General features: G+C 37.4%; 1 protein-coding gene across 1 annotated transcript in view; it reads right to left on the bottom strand.

The window, feature by feature from the left end:
* Positions 1–4501: 4501 nt before the first annotated feature.
* LOC123533610 (exonuclease V-like) overlaps positions 4502–22368 on the bottom strand; it is a 46437-nt gene continuing 28570 nt past the window's right edge. The window contains exon 4 of the mRNA XM_053519146.1: positions 4502–5345. The gene's annotated coding sequence lies outside the window, so the exon portion shown is untranslated. The remainder of the gene's footprint in view (positions 5346–22368) is intronic.

Here is a 22368-nt window from a genome sequence, read left to right as displayed (position 1 = left end):
GATAATAGTTTTACTGCTGTTACTCTCGGTGCAACAATGATACCTTTATGCGTATTTAATACTTCTTTTTGTTTGTTTTTGATTTACGTCCTCTTTCAAAAGTCAGAATCATATGGTGCGGACAACTAAACTAACTATCGTTACTGGAAAGAACAAGTACTAGGCTTCCATCCCCCATAAGCAACTGTCAACTTTTTCACTCAAAGATACATGGTCAGTTGCGCATATGATGGATTTAGAGCAAAACAATTTCAAAATTTTATCATTTTACCTATTTATGTATAGTAACATAACATTTAAACACAAATGTTGACGACGGACGACTTGACGTAAGGACAGATGACGGACACAGTGTGATCACAATACCTGTCCTCACCATGAGCACTTCGTGCTCAGGTGAGCTAAAAACTTTAACCAAGGTGGGGACGCGGATAGACGCCGATGACGGGTCGAGTAGGATAGCTCTCCTTATACTTCGTATAGTCGAGCTAAAAAATAAAAAGGTATTTATAGGATGACTTTAAGGTTCGGATGGAGTGAATACATCAGTTTGTATCATCCATGATTCTGAAAAATGTAAATACACGTGATTCTTAAAGAGTGTAAATACCGGTGTCAAGACCAGTGATTCATGTCGGTGTAAATACTGAGTAAAAACCAGTGATTCATAGAAGTGTAAACATTTGCGATTCTTAACAGTTTCATGTCAGTGTAAATATTTGTGATTCTTAACAGCGTAAAGATCCATGATTCATGTCACTGATAAGATGTTGTTTGTCTGTTTGGGGTTTAACGCTGTTTTTCAACAGCGCTTTAGTTATGTAACTGAAACACTGCTGAAAAGGGAAATAAAACACAAAACATACAATGTTGAAAATCAATCACAGTAACTTGTACAATTAACTACCAGATTGTTATTCAGATATATATAGATCTTTGATAAATTTATCATGTCATCAGACCGTTGTAAAACTTGGAGACAGTGGTCATCGTTCATTGCATTCTTCAAATACTTTTCAATGTATTACAACTTGATGCACTTGTTTGTTGACAAACTTTTTTTGCTAATTTCAGAGGGATCTCTTGGCAATGGCACATGTTTGTCTCGTACATATTCTGCAGTAAGTTGGATTGCCGTACACGCTGACAACTGTAACAAGAGTTTGCAAGCAAATGATTGTACTACATCGATTATTTGGGCTCATATGAGTATGGAAGAGACTAAACCCAATTGTGTTTACTGACGAACAGCTGAAAGCAGCCCTAAAGCATGCTCAAGCTCTCCATCGTTTTGACCTTCCTGCCATGATTTGTTCATTCCCTAATGGTGATAATTTACTAGGTATGTCACATAATGTGTATTAATAACAGTTAAAGGGCCGACTTGGTTCTCCAGGCAACTTTTATCAGTTATCTGCTTACAGCTATAACATGGAAATTTAATGGCCATTACGCCCAGCATGAATTGCAAGAGAGCAATTAATTCGGTCAGTTTTTGGAATCAGGTGTGTGTTGTTACATGTTGAAATTTCACACCAAGCATGTATGCTGTATAAATATCTCTGAGAGAAAATAAAAGCTGAACTCTGAATTTCAAAAAATATTCACAAAAAAACAAGATAAAAATACACAAATTTAAACTATTCAGCACTAACGTTATTATGATATTATGGTATTTGTGTCACACTAAAAAAAAACATGAAGTAATGCAACTTCTTCTAGCACAAAATAAACTACAATAGAGTAAGTTTATTACTATTTCCATGTCGTTATCCAGTCACTGGTCCTATTTGATTAGGCTTATTATATTTTTAGAGTATATTATTATTCATTATAGTACATGCATATTGATATAATCTTTCCATGAAGTAAATCCATATCTTCGGGAATATTTAATATGTAATTATTGTAAATATATTTATTGTAAATACATGTAAATTTATTGTATATTATTCTTTCTCCATCTGTTTATATATATACGCAGACATTTATAGTTATGTAAATAAATTACTATCAGGCCTTTTCTTCATCATTTTGGGAATGCCACCAAAACCAGTAGAATTGGGATAATGCTCTTGTGGGAATATTTTCAAATTTCAAAATCTATGTAAAAATATTTTTGTGTGTAAAATATTAATAGATTGCATAAAAAAGCATTTCAGTAATTGTTAAACAGTATAACTATTCCTTTGGTAACCAAAATATACATAAACTTTATCAAAACTATTTTAAAACAGCAAAATAAACAAATAAATAAATAAGAAAAAAAGGTAACACTCATTTAGGAATCTGGAATAAAGACAGTTTTTTTTTTTTGTTTTTTTTTTTGCTTTGGGATTACCTGCTTTTAGCGAGGGTTAGATCTATAGGGGGAAAGGCCCCGACTATTATCACATTCACAATTGTGTAATTTTGTTTCTTTGTTTGTTTAACGCCATTTTTCAACAGTATTTCAATCATGTAACAGCGGGCAGTTAACCTAACAAGTGTTCTTGGATTCTGTACCGGTACAAACCTGTTCTCTGCAAGCAACTGCCAACTTCTCCACATTAATTATCAGAGGTGGAGGACGAATGATTTCAGACACAATGCCTTTTATCGAATCGTCACGGAGAACATACACCCTGCCCGGGGATCGAACTGTCTACCCCGTGATCCGTAGACCAACGCTCTCCTTAGTTGTCTTATATTTATTTAAATAAATTACTTTCATCACATTCATCTCAGTCATGCACATAGATAGTAATGTGCGGTGTCACCTCAAAAGGGGGACGAAATGACCAAATCGGGGACGAGTTGACTGGGAGACAAGTTGACTAGGGGACGAGTTGACTGTAAATCCATTATTGTCTCATATTTATGTAAATAAATTACTAATGTCACATTTTGTTTTGCAAGCTCTAGTTACTTTGAAATACAATAGATCTTAGTATGTGTTTCATAAAAAAACTAACCCCCAATGATGAAAACGATGAAAGATATATTTCAGAAAAACAGAAACTCAAGTACTAAGTAATGGGGGTTTTAGTGCAGACCCAGTGATTGTAGTACAAGTGATCTGAGTCACAGTGATTGAACTGTAAATTATCGAATTACTGGTATATATATTACTGCACATGACATTTGATTGAATTTTTTTTTCTGTATCACAAGTGCAATTCCACACTGGAGCATGAACATATTCTCTGAGAGGAACTCAGATGGTCAGTGAGCAACCATGGCCAGCATTATAGCCTTAGAGTGTATCTGGTAATGGCTGATCATTGAAATGAGATAAACATTATGATAAAATGGGCATTAATGTCAGGGAAAACCACAAGACTCTGGAAGCTAATTTATAGCCAAGTCGGCCCTTTAAGTTAGAAGCAGCAAACTTGTTTGGTTAGATTTAACTGGAACATGTGTCTCAAATCTTGCATTTTTATCCAACTGCACCAAAATAGAAACTCTTACCGTAGGAAAATGCCAGTAATACCGGATGAAAATTTCAAGCATGTGTCAAATTTGGTTTTATTTGTTCACTTTGATGAAAGTTTTGCCAGAAATATGCAAAGAAATATCTAGCAGTGGCAATTTGAGTGAAAAAGACAAAACTAAGATTTTAGAGATTTACAGAAAGCCAAATGCCAGAGATTACTACTGGGGGAAAACTGTGAAGCACTAAATTAAATAAATTATTCTAACATGACCCCTGAACAGAAACTGAGAGGTTTGTTTATTTAAAATTTAATTAGATCTATTATTAAAATGATAATTTATAAAGATTCAAACCTATCATGTTAACTTGTGATTTAGACACATAATGAGATCACTAAACTATCTAAAAGTCCTCCTAGATTTGTGATTTGCAACAAAACTGAGAAAAAATAGAGACTATTATATAGTAGCCAGGAAATTGGCCTTTCAATAAATTAATAGTAATACAGTGTGGTTTGTATAATATTACTTAATAAGTAAAAATTAATATAATAAATGATTAATACATGTTTTATATCATATATATACATGTATTAACTGCACTGATTTTCCCATTTTGTACACCAAATGCATGTAAAAGTGTGCCCCTTAAACTACCTATAAAATAGGAAACATTATTACAATGGAGCATTATTTAAGGGTTTTGACTAGTCAGTAATACCATATATTTCCAATTCTTGCTCATCCTACACGAGTCAATGCCATTTCTTGTACAAGATAGTATATAATACCTGCACTAGGCCTATAAGACTCTCTGAATCAAGGTGACAAAATCATTAACTTCTTATGAACAGCATCCAGGCGTGATTTCGCACTTTGTAACTCTCAGAGTGGTGGGAGTGAAATCAGGTTTTATTGGACAAAGTCCATAAACCAATGAAAAGTGTTCACATCGAATCAATCATAACACTTTGTACATGCACATGTTTCTTTTTGTCTGTCAATGTTGGCCAGTGTGAATTAGACATCGTGAGGTTCACTGTATCTGAACACGCCTATGAAAAGCATTTAAATGACAAACATAAATGCTTCTTGTTTTTATTGCAGAAAGGTAATGTTGAAATGTACTGAACAATGTTTGGAGACACCAGACCAAGTATTTACATGTGTCAAGAGGATGCGCTTTGAAAAACAATTTGATCTTTATATCGGACATTTACAACACACTGCAAGACTAAGCTGACATATTTGGGTGATACGTCAAAAAAAGAAAAACAGGATACTTTGTAATAACTGTCTTTTCTATTTAGGAACGATCCAGATAGAAAACATAGAGAAGGTACAGTTAATATTTATTTCTTTTTTATGCACAAGCACACGCACATACACACACAATCACACTCCAATACACATTATTTTGAAGAGGCACACACACACACCGGCAGTAATTACATAGGTGGTAAAACATGAGTTTGCTGACACAAGTTCAGTGTTGCAGTCAAACGGGAACTGTCGTAAAACCCAAGACCCTGGTGGTTATAGCGTATGCCCGATTTCATGCAGTATTTACTATATGGCTACCACATGTAAACATCTTTCTATAAATAATGACCATGATTTCTGATATGGTACATCCGTTATCATTCAATTTCACTAATGTTTATAATAAGTTTTTTTTCATGTATGTGTGTCTATGTCTCACCTAAGGGAATAAACTTTTCACCACTGTATAAATGAGGTGTATGCAAGTCCCCAACTCTAAAAGTCCTAGCACACCGTTGTAAACAATGGCCTCCTTGCCTATCATACTGTCCATATTGTAATGTTCCAAAGGTAACCCAATGAATGCCTTCCCAAACACTGCAAGTTCATTTTCTGATGTTTGCACCATTACTTCAACATCCTCTAATATGTTTAGCGTCAGCGTGCTTAAAAAGAAAGAAGCATCTTTGAAGTATTAATTATTTTGGATGAATTGTAATTCTTATCATTTCAAGATGTGCTCTCAACAATTTTCAGGGAACTGAGCACGATGTTAATTTTGCCATAAAATCAAAGTTGAAATATTCCCCAGACAGAAGAGGTGGTGGAGGAAGAAGGAAATGAGATTATGCAGGAAGAAGTTAGAGATGGTGGAAGGAGATGATACAAACTGAAAATGGGGGATACGAGTATATAAACAAACATCCACAAAACAACTATAGCCCTCCTCCTTCGCAGGGAGCATAACAATTATTACAGTTACTTATGCTTGTGTTGTATGTGATGCACCAGCTAAAGCATTGGTAAAACATTCAAACAGTATTCCGTATACCATGCTTGTGATAATTGTACAAAGAAAGGAAACTGGTTTGGACGAACTACATACCAAAACGATGAAGGGTTGCAATTAAGGACTGACTTGTCGTTTAGAAACCAAGAGCAAGTTGAACATCATCACAGAGTGACACCTTTTAGTAAAATGCCGATTAACATGGTCAAATATTTTCCAATTGATTGTATGCACCAATCATGCTTAGATGTAATGAAAAAGGCTGTTGTTACTGAAGGACCTAAAAACGAGGATTTCCAGTAAACAAGTCGGCATAACACGTGATCGTCTGCTAGATCTAAGAAATCAAATGCCAACTATTTTCCCTCGAAAACCAAGAAGTTTAAGTGAATTGGAAAGGTGAAAAGGTACAGAATTAAGGCAGGTTTTGCTTTATACAGGGAAAGTAGTTCTGGAGGATGTCCTTGCACTGAGAAAATCCATAGCATTCGGATCAGGAGTTAGACGTTCTATCATAGCATTGTTAATACATCTGTGAGCTATCGTTAAGATAAGAAAGAGAAGAAAGATAGACATTCAGATACCTGACTTTCAACCAGTTTTAGCTACTTTCCACTTTGATTAGGTGACTAACATCAAACAAATGCATGCAGTTACAAATGGAAATAGCACCGATACACAGTTTCGAAAAGATTGACCTATGAGCTTGTTCTTGTTAATTATAGATGCCGAAGATGATACAAATGTAGATTCAGACCAAGACTTTGGGGTTACCTATTTGGACAACTTTGAAAGAGGGCTACCCAGAGATCATTTGTGTAAAGTTTCATCACAATCCATTCAGTGGTTTTGGAGATATAGTTTAAAGAAATTGTTGATGAAAAGTGATTACGCCTTCTGGGGGTGAGGTTTTTTGACGAATAAAAAAAGAACAATATTTGTAGAAGGTAGCACAAGGATTATTTTGAATTCTTTTCCAAATTATGAGTGTTCAAAGAGAAACCTTACGGAGAAAGGTCGTTCAGACGATCAACCAGAAATGTGCTGATGCCAGGTCAACGTTGGCAGCATTGTGTAGAAAAAAAAACATCTATGACAATGCAGTGAAAATTGGCTGTGTATATAGTTTTTGCTTAGTGTTAATGATGACATTGTTGAGATTTGATTAACTTCATTCTTTTCTTTCTCAAATGCTATTTTATGTATATAAACTCAAACTGTTACATTTTTAGTTAGAAGAAACCCCTGAACAGAATATTAACTTTGTTGTTTTTTTTAGCCTGAAATGCTCCATGTTCATAAAGTTTAAACTCTAGAGTTGTCACAGGAGTGACGAATTATACCCCACAATATGCCTTTGTCACAGAACTAAGCCAATGTCAAAGCCGAACTTGCTTGACCTTTGAGCTTCTGACCACAAAATCAATAGAGGTCATCTGCTATTTATGATCAACCTCCCTATGAAGTTTCATGATCCTCCGCCCAAGCGTTCTCAAGTTATTGTCCGTAAAAGGTTTAAATGACCGTTGACATTTGGAACTCAAAATCAATATGGGTCATCTGCTTGACATGACCAACCTCCAGATTAAGTTTCCTGATCCTAGTCCCAAGCATTCTCAAGTTATTGTCCGAAAACTGTTTAAATTTTCTGGGTCACTGTGATCTTGACCTGTGACCTTCTGACCTCAAAATCATTAGGGGTCATCTGCTAGTCATACCCAACCTCCCTATCAATTTTCATGATTCTAGGCCCAAGCATTCTCAAGTTATCATCCGGAAACCGTTTTACTGTTCCAAGTCACTGTGACCTTGACCTTTGACCTACTGACCTCAAAGTAGAACCTGACCTGTATTTCATGATGTAACATCTGTGTACCAAACTTTATGATCCTAGGCCCAAGAGTTCTCAAGTTATCATCTGGAAACCATTTAACTGTTCCGAGTCACTGTGCCCTTGACCTTTGACCTACAGACCTCAAAGTCGAACTTGACCTGCATTTCATGATGTTACACCTGTGTACCAAAATTTATGATCCTAGGCCCAAGCGTTCTCAAGTTATCATCCGGAAACCATTTAACCGTTCAGGGTCACTGTGACCTTGACCTTTGACCTACTGACCCCAAATTCGAACTGACCTGTATTTTCTGATGTTACACATTATTTAAATTGGTGAAGCCTTTCTTGATTTATCATCTGGAAACCATGAAAAACCAACGGACGGACGGACCGACCGACCGCCAAGCTCACTCCTATATACAGACCCCCCCCCCCCCCCCCCCCCCCCCGCAAACTTCGTTTTGTGGGGGTATAATTAATAAAGTGATATTAAGATTATATGTGCTGCTTTTATATCATTATTGTGCCGTGGACACCTGGTTATGTATGATTCGTGTTGGCCAAACCTGTAATTTAGCTTGATTATAATTGTGCATAATCAGCAATGGACAGAAACTTACTGAAACTGTAATAGATGACAGTGAATTTAACATTTATATTGTACCCTGTTCTTTTAAGTTTCAGTATTTTTGGCATCCAAAACGACTTATATGTGATTTATAAGTCACTTATATGGGAATTATAAGTCACTTATACTGAACTTATATGTCACTTATAAATGATTATATATGTCATACGTATTGCAACATCACTTATATGTGAAATATAAGCTACTTATACTTTCCATATACCTATATGTTACATATACTTCACATACATCTAATTTGCATGTAAATGCTAACATTACCCATATAAGTGACTTATAGGTAGACTGCCTATGTGAACTGTAAGTACCATATAACAAGAGCTCGTCGAACACGAAATGCCCCCCTTGATGCATTCAGTAATTGCACAAGGAACAGAAATTATATGCTCACTGTAAACACAAATTCCATTTCCGAACACAAAACTATGCAAGTGGTCCAAATTTGAAGCCTGTACCTTCAGAAATGTGAAAGTAGGTCACTAGGTCAATCTCAAGATCAAAGTTCATTTCAGTACACAAAACTATGCTTGTGGTTCAAATTTGAAGGCTGTAGCTTGAGAAATGTGAAAGTAGGTCACTAGGCCAAAATCAAGGTCAAATTTTATTTTGGAACAAAAAACTATGCATGTGGTCGAAATTTGAAGCCTGTATCTTCAAAACTGTGAAAGTAGGTCACTAGGTCCATAACAAGGTCAAAGTTTTTTTCAGTACACTAACCTATGCATGTGATCCAAATTTGAAGGCTGTAGGTACAGAAATGTGAAAGTAGGTCACTAGGTCAAGATCAAGGTCAACTCATGTCAAGGTTCATCTTGCCACTCAAAACTATACATGTGGTCCAAATTTGAATGATGTAAGTTATGGACATGAAGATTCTAAGTTTTTCCCTGTATAAGTCTATATGATCCATATGACCTCTGGGGCGGGGCCATATTTGACCCGAGAGGGATAACTTGAACAAACTTGGCAGAGAACCACTAAATGATGCTACATTACAAATTACCAAAGCCATAGTCTTTGTGGTTTGGACAAGAAGATTTTCAAAGTTTTTCCCTATATAAGTATATGTAAACCATGTCACCCCCACGGCGGAGCCATATTTGACCCTAGGGGAAAAATTTGAATAATCTTAGTAGAGGACCACTAGATGATGTCATATACAAAATATCAAAGCCCTAGGCCCTGTGGTTTTGGACAAGAGGTTTTTCAAAGTATTTTCCTATATAAGTCTATATAAACCATGTGACCCTAGGGGTGGGGCCATATTTGACCCTAGGGAAATAATCTGAACAATCTTGGTAGAGGACCACTAGATTTTGCTACATACCAAATATCAAAGCCCTAGGCCCTATGGTTTTGGACAAGAAGATCAGAAACCATTTAACTGTTCCTGGCCAATGTAACCTTGACCTTTGACCTAATGACCTCAAAATCAATAGGGGTCATTTGCTGATCATGGCCAACCTAACTATCAATTTTCCTGACACTAGGCCCAAGCGTTCTTGAGTAATTGCCTGGAAACCATTTTACTGTTCCTGGTCACTGTGACCTTGACCTTTGACATACTGACCTCAAAATCAATAGGGGTCATCTGCTGGTCATTACCAACCTCCCATCAACTTTCATGATCCTAGGCCCAAGTGTTCTTGAGTTATCATCCGGAAACCGTTTTACTATTCAGGGTCACTGTGACCTTGACCTTTGACATACAGACCTTTAAATCAATAGGGGTCATCTGCTGGTGATGACCAACCTCCCTATCAACTTTCATGATCCTAGGCCCAAGCGTTCTTGAGTTATCATCCGGAAACGGATTGGTCTACATTCCGACCGACCGACCGACCGACAGACCGACAGACCGGCCGACCGACATCTGCAAAACAATATACCCCTCCTTTTTCAAAGGGGGGGGGGGGGGGCATAAAAATGGCAAATAAATGTAAGTGGCATATATGTTATTTTGGTAAGGGATATTGACACTAGTCTTAGGAGCTACACTGCGGTCCCGAAAGCCAACCAATTTACGACGAGAAGACTGCCATGCTCGCATTTCATTTATCATGTGATATGGAAAACTTAAATTGATAAGAGGTAGATCATTATAATTTATAATCTGTCAACATGCCGTGCAAATTTCATCTTGGAAGAAAATTGAATATTTAAGGTTTCGATGGAGGCCTTGAGAAACAAAAATCAAACAACACCAAATCAAAGAAAGAAAGAGTTGTATGACATGAAAATTGAATAGCATGTAAAACATGTATATTACTTTACGAAACAAGTGTCAGTATACTGATATAAACATTGAATTCCGGAAAAGGGCTGCCTAAAGGGGCTCCACTTCCGGACAGTTAAACGCCTTTAAAAACTCACCGTTTTCAAAGAACAGTTACACACGTTCGTTTTGATGCATTTGCAATAGCGTGCGAGTGGTGAAATTTCGCATAACAAGGTGGAACACAGTTTTCAGCAATTGTTTATCTTTATTTCTTTACAAATGGCATTCATTTTCAAAGGAAGACAACTGTTCCCGATTATTTTAAGTACAAATGGCATTCATTTTCAAAGGGAAACAACTTTTTCCGATTATTTTAAGTAATCTTTGAGAAAAGTTGTCTCCCTTTGAAAATGAATGCCATTTGTAAAGAAAAAAAGATAAACAATTCTGAAAACTATGTTCCAACCTTGTTACGTGAAATTCACCACCCCGCACCTATTGCAAATGCATCAAAAACAAACATGTGTAACAGTTTCTTTGAAAATGGTGGGTTTTTAAAGGCGTTTAACTGTCCGGAAGTGGAGCCCCTTTAGGCAGCCCTTTTCCGGAATTCAATGTTTATATCAGTACACTGACAATTGTTTCGTAAAGTAATATACATGTTTTACATGCTGTTCAATTTTCATGTCAAACAACTCTTCCTTTCTATGATTTGGTGTTGTTTGATTTTTGTTTCTCAATGCCTCCATCGAAACCTTAAAGAAAAGTTACCAAAAAAAATGAAACTGATTCAAAATTTGTCGCTTGCAATCTTTATTATTTGTTTTACCACGTCATGACATGACTACAAGATTCATCTTTTTGACAGTGCAAACGAGTAAGAGAATCTGCCATACATGTGCTATATCTCCGTAGTAATTGTTGTCATCTGTTTTCTCCAAAAAGTATGTTTTTCTGTTGTTTTTTTTAAACTGTATGATAAATAAATTTACATACAGGAAACTTCTTTCTAAAAACTAAAAACTTTATTTGCTACTCAAAATAAACGTAAACATTGCAGTCACCGGTGTCAACATGTATGCCGGTAGAGCATCAAATGTATTAAGGGCCACACTGGTTTTTACATATGTGAGCGTTGTACCATCAAAGGTAACAGGACAAATAATAGGACAACATTTCATACTGCTGATTTGTTTGAAAAAAGAACCAAAGCTGACTTCAATGAGTAAAATTACACTGACCATCAAGTTGGACAAAGCCCATTAACCAAATGTGGAGTTGATTGCATTAGTGATTTTAGTTTAGACTATATGCACCTTATTTGTTTTGGTGTTGTAAAAAGAATCCTTCTTTACTTAAAATGTGGCCCTAATGAATGTAGACTCTCTAACAGACATATTTCAGAAATATCCAGTAGTTGTATCTGTCTGGAAAAACTCAAAGTGAACTTGCGAGAAACCCCAGATCATTTAAGGAGCAAGAGAGATGGAAGGCAACCGAGTTCAGACAATTCTTGTTGTACACTGGCCCTGTTGTCCTAAATAAAGTAGTACCTAAAAGTTTGTACAGACATTGTCTGTCATTGACTGTAGCAGTCTCAATATCATTAGATTCAAGTGATGGGAAACGTGCTGCGTACTAGGATTATGCAAGGCAGCTGTTAAGCTATTTTGTACAGGATGCCAAGAACATATACACAGAACAATTTGTGGTGTACAATGTTCACTGCCTTCTTCATATTGCTGATGATGCAAATCATTTTAAATGTTCCTTAAACGACGTCTGTGTTTCCATCTGAAAATCACCTGCAGAGAATAAAAAAGTTTGTGCGAAATTCAAAAAATCCAATAGCTTATATTTTCTAAAAGACTTACAGAGTTAGAACTGGCAGGGATAGCTTCTTGTAAAAGGCAGACAGAGATATCTGTTATATCAACACATTTCAGGAATAGTTGTTTCTTAACATATACGGAAGAGCTTGCTTTTGAGAAAGAAATAAGAGATGATCCGTTGGTATGTGATGTCCTTATACAAGAAGGAACTGAAAAGTTTCTTCACGGAACCTTGCGACTCAAAATTGTTGAATATTGTGTTCATAAGAAACTTGGAACAAACACGTACCACAAGGAGACTCATTAAAAACCACAACTACAAAGAAAAGTGATTTGCTTACCTTATTTGCATTGATATGTGTTGTTAAGAGCTGTATTTTTAGTTTATGATGCAATGCACATGACCAGAGCTAGAATCGAACATAAGAACATATGCTTCTACAGTTGGGTGAATATGATTGTAAGTTAACATTTTTTGACTCAATTATGCATATGTAATGTATATGTCTTCGGTATATGTTATATTATACCGCGAATACTATATTACTTAAAATTTGTATTCTTTTGTTTCAAGATATGAAGTGGGTTAAAGCTGTATGGATAGAGAAGACAGGAAAAGACAGGAGAAGAGGAGGCCGAGATTCCAGAATCTTGGGTTATAGATGATGCTGTCTACTGGCGAAACACATGCGATGTGTCAAAGGCCATGACAGATGGAAAAGTACCAAGTAAAAGTTTGATGAAGTTTCCCATGAAAAAGATCAAATGCAAATCAGGTTAGAATTTCTTGATTTTTTTTCGTTCAAGACAACAGTTAAGAAGAAGTAGTGACATGCTCTGAAAAGTTATTGATCATATGGATACCTCTTTAAATTACTGTTACAGCAGACTGGGTTCTTAGAATTAACATCAAACAAGGCGTAAACTATTTTTAATGAATTATTCAATAAAATAATCATTGTAAGAAAATCATATACGGTATAATTAAAATCTTGTCAGCAGGAAAGGTGGAACATTATCAATTTATCAAATACTGTATTATACATGGATAAGCAAGCTAAGCTATACCAAATTTCAATAAACAGACTCATAATTTCTGATGAAAATTGAAGTTTTATGTAGCCGTGACAAATTCATCCTTATTATTTTCCCCAATTTCTATTATTAACCACAGAAAGACGCCGGCAATGTGAGTGTATGTGTTCGGGTTTAACGTCTTTTTCAACAATTTTTCAGTCGTATAAACGACACTTGTAGCAGTGAGCACAATGTCCAACTTTATAGTGCTGCCACACTGGAATATCACGCCGTAGACACGTGACATGATACCCCACCCAGTCACATTACACACATAAAAATGGGGGTTACGCGTGTTTATAGTTTGTTTGTTTTGGGTTTAACGCCGTTTTTCAACAGTATTTCAGTCATGTAACGGCGGGCAGTTAACCTAACCGTGTTCCTGGATTCTGTACCAGTACAAACCTGTTCTCCGCAAGTAACTGCCAACTTCCCCACATGAATTATCAGAGGTGGAGGACTAATGATTTCAGACGCAATGTCGTTTATCAAATAGTCACGGAGAACATACGCCCCGTCCGAGGATCGAACTCACGACCCCGCGGTCCGTAGACCAACGCTCTTACCTACTGAGGCACGTGTTTATAGACTGTAATAGACTGTAATATATAAAAGTTAGTTTCACATACTCCATTATTTTCTAATATTACTAGGGTAGCGCTTTCAATGTTTGTAAACCATCTTCAACCAGAAAATTATTAAACATTTTAAATCTGAGCTACATTTGTGGCAAAATATCAACAAGGGTTATCTGCTGGTCATAATCAACCTCCCTATTAAATTTCGTGATCCCTAGGCACAAGCGTTCTCAAGTTACCGTCCGGAAACGGTTTGACTGTTCCTAGTTACTGCCACCTTGACCTTTGACCTATTGACCTCAAATCAATATGGCTCATCTGCTGGTCATGATCAACCCCCCTAATAAGTTTAATGAATAATGATAATAAAGCGTTCTGAAGTTACCATCCGGAAACGGTTTAACTGTTCTGGGTCACTGTGATCTTAGCTTTTGACTGACTAGTCATGACCAACCTCTCTATCAACTTTCATGATCCTATGCCCATGAGTTCTTGAGTTACTATTCGGACACTGATTGGTCTACGGATCGACAGACCGACAGACATCTGCAAAACAATATATATCCCTCCTTCGCAGGGGCATAAAAATTATTACAGTTACTTATGCTTGTGTTGTCTGTGATGCACCAGCTAAAGCATTGGTAAAAGAATTCAAACACTATTCCGTATACTATGGTAGTGATAACTGTACAAAGATAGGAAACTGGTTTGGACGAACTAAATACCAAAACAATGAAGGGTTGCAATTAAGGACTGACTTGTCGTTTAGAAACCAAGAGCAAGTTGAACATCATCAGAGTGACACCTTTTAGTAAAATGCCAATTGACATGGTGTAATGAAAAGGTTGTTGTTAATGAGCATATAATATAAAAATAAGAACCTAGAGAAACTAGGATTTCCAGTATGTGTTTGTGTTCGGATTTAACATCTTTTTCAACAGTTTTACAGTCATATAAACGACGGTGTCTACTTGCAGCAGTGAGCACAATGCCCAACTTTACAGTGCTGCCTCACTGGAATATCACGCCGTAGACACGTGCCATGATATTCCACCTAGTCACATTATACTGACACCGGGCTGAAGGGTTGCAATTAAGGACTGGGTTGTCGTTTAGAAACCAAGAGCAAGTTGAACATCATCACGGAGTGACACATTTCAGTAAAATGCCAACTGACATGGTCAAATGTTTTCCAATTGGTTATATGCTTAGGTGTAATGAAAAGGTTGTTGTTAATGAGCATATGATAACAAGAGGACCATGATGGTCCTGAATCGCTCACCTCTTCCCACATGACCCAGTTTTGAGTATGACGTCGTTTTTTCTATTATTTGACATAGTGACCTAGTTTTTGAGCTCATGTGACCCAGTTTTGAACTTGACCTAGATATTATCAAGATAAAAATTCTGACCAATTTTCATGAAGATCCATTGAAAATTATGATCTCTACAGAGGTCACAATGTTTTCCTATTATTTGACCTATTGACCTAGTTTTCAAAGGTACGTGGCCCTGTTTTGAATTTTATCTAGATATCATCAAGGTGAACATTCTCACTAACTTTCATGAAGATCTCATGAAAAATATGGCCTCTAGAGAGGTCACAAGGTTTTTCTATTTTTATACCTACTGGTCTAGTTTTTGACCGCACGTGACCCAGTTTCGAAACTTGACCAAGATATCATCAAGGTGAACATTCAGATCAATTTTCATGAAGATCCATTGAAAAAAAAGGCCTCTAGAGAGGTCAAAAGATTTTAATAATTTTAGACCTACTGACCTAGTTTTTGACCGCAGTTGACCCAGTTTCAAACTTGACCTAGATATCATCAAGATGAACATTCAGACCAATTTTCATACAGATCCCATGAAAAGTATGGCCTCTAGAGAGGTCACAAGGTTTTTTTTATTATTTGACCTTCTGACCTAGTTTTTTAAGGCAGTGACCCAGTTTCAAACTTGACCTAGATATCATCAAGGTGAACATTCTGACCAATTTTTATGGAGATCCATTCATAAGTATGACCTCTAGAGAGGTCACAAGGTTTTTCTATTTTATGACCTACTGACCTAGTTTTTGTCCGCACATGACCCTGTTTCGAACTTGACCTAGATATCATCAAGATGAACATTCAGACCAACTTTCATACAGATCCCATGAAAAGTATGGCCTTTAGAGAGGTCACAAGGTTTTTCTATTATTTGACCTACTGACCTAGTTTTTGACGGCACGTGATCCACTTTCGAACTTGATCTAGATATTATCAAGATGAACATTCAAACCAACTTTCATACAGATCCCATGAAAAATATGGCCTCTAGAGAGGTCACAAGGTTTTTCTATTATTTGACCTACTGACCTAGTTTTTGAAGGCATGTGACCCACTTTCGAACTTGACCTAGATATCATCAAGGTGAACATTCTGACCAATTTTCATGAAGATCTCATGAAATATATGGCCTCTAGAGAGGTCACAAGGTTTTTCTATTTTTAAACCTACTGACCTAGTTTTTGACGGCACGTGACCCAGTTTCGAACTTGACCTAGATATCATCAAGATGAACATTCAGACCAACTTTCATACAGATCCCATGAAAAATATTGCCTTTAGAGAGGTCACAAGGTTTTTCTATTATTTGACCTACTGACCTAGTTTTTGATGGCACGTGACCCAGTTTCGAACTTGACCTAGATATCATAAAGGTGAACGTTCTGACCAATTTTCATGAAGATCTTATGTATTATGTGGCCTCTACAGAGGTCACAATGTTTTAATTTTTTAGACCTACTGACCTAGTTTATGAAGGCACGTGACCCAATTTCGAACTTGACCTAGATATCATCAATGTGAACATTCTGACCAATTTTCATGAAGATCTTGTGAAATATATGGCCTCTAGAGAGGTCACAAGGTTTTTCTATTTTTAGACCTACTGACCTAGTTTTTGAGGGTACGTGACCCAGTCGAACTTGACCTAGATATCATCAAGGTGAATATTCTGACCAACTTTCATAAAGATCCCATGAAAAATGTGACCTCTAGAGTGGTCACAAGCAAAAGTTTATGGACGGACGCACGGACAGACGACGGACACAGCGCGATCACAAAAGCTCACCTTGTCACTTTGTGACAGGTGAGCTAAAAATAAGGACCTAGAGAAAGTAGGATTTCCAGTACGTGTGTGTGTTCGGATTTAACGTCTTTTTCAACAGTTTTTCAGTCATATAAACGACGGTGTCTATTTGTAGCAGTGAGCATAATGCCCGACTTTATAGTGCTGCCTCACTGGAATATCAGGCCGTAGACAAGTGGTATGATATTCCAACCAGTCACATTATACTGACACCGGGCTGACCAGTCCTAAAACTGTCCTTTTAATGCTGAGCGCCGAGTGAGGAAGCTGCTAGTACCATTTTTGACGTCTTTGGTATGACGCGGCCAGGGATCGAACCCATGACCTCCCGCTCTCAAAGCGGACGCTCTACCACTACGCTACCGAGGCGGTAGGATTTCCAGTAAACAAGATAGCATAATAAGTAATTGTCTGATAGATCTAAGAAATTGCATGCCAACTATTTTCCCTCGAAAACCAAGAAGCTTTAAGTGAATTAGAAAGGTGAAAAGCTACAAAATTAAGGCAGGGTTTGCTTTATACAGGAAAAGTAGTCCTGGAGGACGTCCTTGCACTGAGAATATCCATAGCATTCGGATCAGGAGTTAGACGTTCTACCATAAAATTGTTAATACATCTGTGAGCTATCATTATAATACAAGCAGTTTCTGAAGTAAGATACACATTCAGATACCTGACTTTCAACCAGTTCTAGCTGAATAAAGAATAAAAAAAATCATCACTGTACATTAAGCACTGATTAACTAATGGACTACTGTGGTATCACGAGGTAAGACATGGATGGTGAAATGCCAGAGTGGTTAAAGCGCTTGACTGTCAATCCGGTGGTCCCTTGTTCAATTATGGGTCCGGGCACTGGAAATTTCTGAGATGCTATTTAGTGTCTCTCACTCAACTACATGTGTACTGGTTAGAAACCAGGCAATCCCAGTGTGTAACGGTGCGATATATCGGGCACGTTAAAGAAGCAAGGGGTCTTCTCCACAAGAGAGTCATAATGGCCCTATATCGATCACCTGTTATCATTGCACTTAAGGACAAGAAGGTCAAACAAGAGGGTCATGATGACCCTGGATCGCTCACCAGAGTAATATGTTTCAAAATTTTCCGATGTACAATCAAGTAACCCCTGGGGCGGGGCCAATTTTACCCCGGGGGTCATGGTTTGAACAAAGTTTGTAGAAGTCTACTAGGCAATGTTACATATCGAATATCTAAGATCTAGGCCTTCTGATTTATTTTAAGCAAATTTATGAAGATTTCCCTATGTACAATAAAGTAACCCCTGGGGCTGGGCTAATTTGACCCTTGGGGGTCAAGATTTGAACAAATTTTGTAGAGGTCCACTAGGCTACGCTACATGTCGATTATCTAAGCTCTAGGCCTTCTGGTTTATTTTTAGAAAATATTGAAGATTTTTCTATGTACAATCAAGTAACCCCATGGGGCGGAGTCATGATTTGAAGAAATTTTGTAGAAGTCTACTAGGCGATGCTACAAGTCAAATATCTAAGATCTAGGACTTCTGGTTTATTTTTAGAAATTTTCTGAAGATATTCCTATGTAAAATCAAGTGACCCCTGGTTGGTTGGTTGGGTTTAACGTCGCACCGATACAATTTTAGGTCATATGGCGACTTTCCAGCTTTAATGGTGGAGGAAGACCCCAGGTGCCCCTCCGTGCATTATTTCATCACGAGCGGGCACCTGGGTAGAACCACCGACCTTCCGTAAGCCAGCTGGATGGCTTCCTCACATGAAGAATTCAACGCTCCGAGTGAGGCTTGAACCTACATCGATGAGGGGCAAGTGATTTGAAGTCAGCGACCTTAACCACTCGGCCACAGTGACCCCTGGGGCGGGACAATTTTGACCCTGGGGTCATGATTTGAACAAATGTTGTAGAGGTCCACTAGGCAATGCTATTAGTGAAATATCTAAGCTCTAGGCCTTCTGGTTTATTTTAAGAAATTTTTTGAAGATTTTCATATGTAAAATCAAGTGACCCCTAGGGCGGGGTCAATTTTGACCCCGGGGGTCATGATTTGAACAACTTTAGTAGAGGTCCACTAGGCAATGCTACATGTCAAATATCTGAGCTCCAGGGCTTTTGCTTTTAGGTTTTTTTTAAGGTTTTCCTATAAAAAATCAGGTGACCCCTGGGGCGGGGTCAATTTTGACCCCGGGGGTCTGATTTGAACAAATTATGTAGAGGTCCATATCTAAGATCTAGGCCTTCTGCTTTATTTTTATAATTGTTTTGAAGATTTTCCTATGTAAAATCAAGTGACCCCTGGGGCGGGGTCACGATTTGAACAAACTTGGTAGAGGTCCACTAGGCAATGCTTCACACCAAATATCTAAGCTCTAGAGGCTTCTGGTTTTTGAGAAGAAGATTTTTAAAGTTTTTCCTTTCGGTTGCCATGGCAACCAGAGTTCTGTATGGAATTCAATTCTCTGAAAAAAATTTGTAGAGCTTCACCCAAGGAACATTCCTGTGAAGTTTGGATGAAATTTGCCTAGCGGTTTATGAGGAGATGAGGAGATGTCGTTTGAAGTAAAAGTTTACGGACGCCTGACAAGGGACGACGGACGGTGAGTGATCCTAATAGCTCACCCTGAGCCTTTGGCTCTGCTGAGCTTAAAATCATAATCAAGATCAATCAAAAGAATTATGAGAAAATATTTTCTTAAAGTTACTTCAAATAAAATTATTTTCAAATCAGGCCAGTAGTTTCATACAAGAAGTTTTCTGTATAGCCATATGGGAAAATAAGCCCCTCCCCCAAGCGGCAACTTTTTCAATGAATCAAAATTATTTGAAGGAATTTGGTAGAGGGTCACCCAAGAAACATTTGTGTAAAATTATATTGAAAACGGACCAGCAGTTTCTGACAAAAAGATTTTCAAAGTTCTATATAGGCATATAGGGAAAATATGCAAAACCCCTTCGGGGCCATGTTTCTCGATGAATCAAAATTATTTGAAGGAATATTGTAGAGGGTCACCCAAGGAACACTTGTCTTGTGTAAAATCGTTTTGAAATCAGTTTTCTATATAGCCATAAATCTTAAGGACAGGAACAACAAAGGGAAGAAAAAAAAATCTTACAAGGTACAGATACGTCAAAATACACCTAAAATTGGAGGTACCATCCATGTTGTACCACAGAAAAGTGGTCTCGGGTTTTTCCTACGGCCAATAATAAAAAAGGTATTAAATAAGTTATTTATAGTAACATGAAAGGGAAGTAATGTAAAACAAGAGCTCGTCGAACACAAAATTCCCCCCTTGATGCATTCAGTAATTACATAAGGAACAGAAATTATATGCTCACTGTAAACAAAAGTTCTACAACTCTGGTTTAATCTGACCTTGACCTTTAACCTATTAACCTAACAAGAGATTACATAGTGATCATGGTACCATCAACTGGGCCATTTTTGAAAGTTCCAAATTTCAAGACTAGCTCAAGGTCAAAATCAAGGTCAAATTTTATATCGGTACAAAACAATGTGTATGTGGTCCAAATTAGAAAGCTGTGGCTTGAGAAATGTGAAAGCAGGTCACTAGATCAATTTCAAGGTCAAAGTTCATTTCGGTAGACAGAACTGTGCATGTGCTTCAAATTTGGAGGCTGTAGCTTGAGAAAAGTGAAAGTAGGTAATAGGTAAAAATCAATGTCAAATTTCAATTCAGAACACAAAAATATGCATGCGGTCCAAATTTGCAGCCTGTAGCTTCAGAAATGTGAAAGTAGGTCACTAGGTCAATCTCAAGATCAAAGTTCATTTTGGTACACAAAAAACTATGCATGTGGTTCAAATTTGAGTGCTGTAGCTTGAGAAATGTGAAAGTAGGTCACTAGATCAAAATCAAGGTCAAATTTGATTTTAGAACACAAAAATATGCATGCGGTCCAAATTTAAAGCCTGTACCTTAAGAAATGTGAAAGTAGGTCACTAGGTCATTCTCAAGATAAAAGTTCATTTCAGTACACAAAACTATGCTTGTGGTTCAAATTTGAAGGCTGTAGCTTGAGAAATGTGAAAGTAGGTCACTAGGTCAAAATCAAGGTCAAATTTAATTTTGAAATAAAAAACTATGCATGTGGTCCAATTTGAAGCCTGTACCTTCAAAAATGTGAAAGTAGGTCACTAGGTCAATAACAAGGTCGAAGTTTTTTTTCGGTACACAAACCTATGCATGTAGTCCAAATTTGAAGGCTGTAGCTACAGAAATGTGAAAGCAGGTCACTAGGTCAAGATCAAGGTCAACCCATGTCAAGGTTCATCTTGCCACTCAAAACTATACATGTGGTCCAAATTTGAATGATGTAAGTTATGGACATGAAGATTCTAAGTTTTTCCCTATATAAGTCTATATGAACCATATGACCCCTGGGGTGGGGCCATATTTGACCCTAGAGGGATAATTTGAACAAACTAAATGATGCTACATTACAAAATATTAAAGCCATAGTTTTTGTGATTTGGACAAGAAGATTTTCAAAGTTTTTCCCTATATAAGTCTATGTAAACCATGTGACCCCCAGGGCGGGGCCATATTTGACCCTAGGGGAATAATTTGAACAATCTTTGCAGAGGACCACTAGATGATGTCATATACAAAATATCAAAGCCCTAGGCCCTGTGGTTTTGGACAAGAGGTTTTTCAAAGTTTTTTCCTATATAAGTCTATATAAACCATGTGACCCCCGGGGTGGGGCCATATTTGACCCCAGGGAAATAATCTGAACAATCTTGGTAGAGGACCACTAGATTTTGCTACATACCAAATATCAAAGCCCAAGGCCCTATGGTTCTGGACAAGAAGATCAGAAACCGTTTAACTGTTCCTGGCCAATGTGACCTTGACCTTTGACCTAAAGACCTCAATTTCAATAGGGGTCATCTGCTGGCCATGGCCAACCTAACTATCAATTTTCCTGAAACTAGGCCCAAACATTCTTGAGTTATTGCCTGGAAATCATTTTACTGTTCCTGGTCACTGTGACCTTGACCTTTGACATACTGACCTCAAAATCAATAGGGGCATTTGCTGATCATGAACAACCTCCCTATTAACTTTCGTGACCCTAGGCCTAAGCGTTCTTGAGTTATCATCCGGAAACCGTTTTACTGTTCAGGGCCACTGTGACCTTGACCTTTAACATACTGACCTTAAAATCAATAGGGGTCATCTGCTGGTCATTACCAACCTCCCTATCAACTTCCATGATCCTAGTCTCAAGTGTTCTTGAGTTATCATCTGGAAACCGTTTTATTATTCAGGGTCACTGTGACCTTGACCTTTGACATACAGACCTCAAAATCACTAATGGTCATCTGCTGGTG

This window comes from Mercenaria mercenaria, chromosome 12 (assembly GCF_021730395.1).
Source record: "Mercenaria mercenaria strain notata chromosome 12, MADL_Memer_1, whole genome shotgun sequence".
Taxonomy (NCBI): domain Eukaryota; kingdom Metazoa; phylum Mollusca; class Bivalvia; order Venerida; family Veneridae; genus Mercenaria; species Mercenaria mercenaria.
Note: the sequence above shows the minus strand (reverse complement) of the source record. Positions and strands in the feature narration are given on the sequence as shown.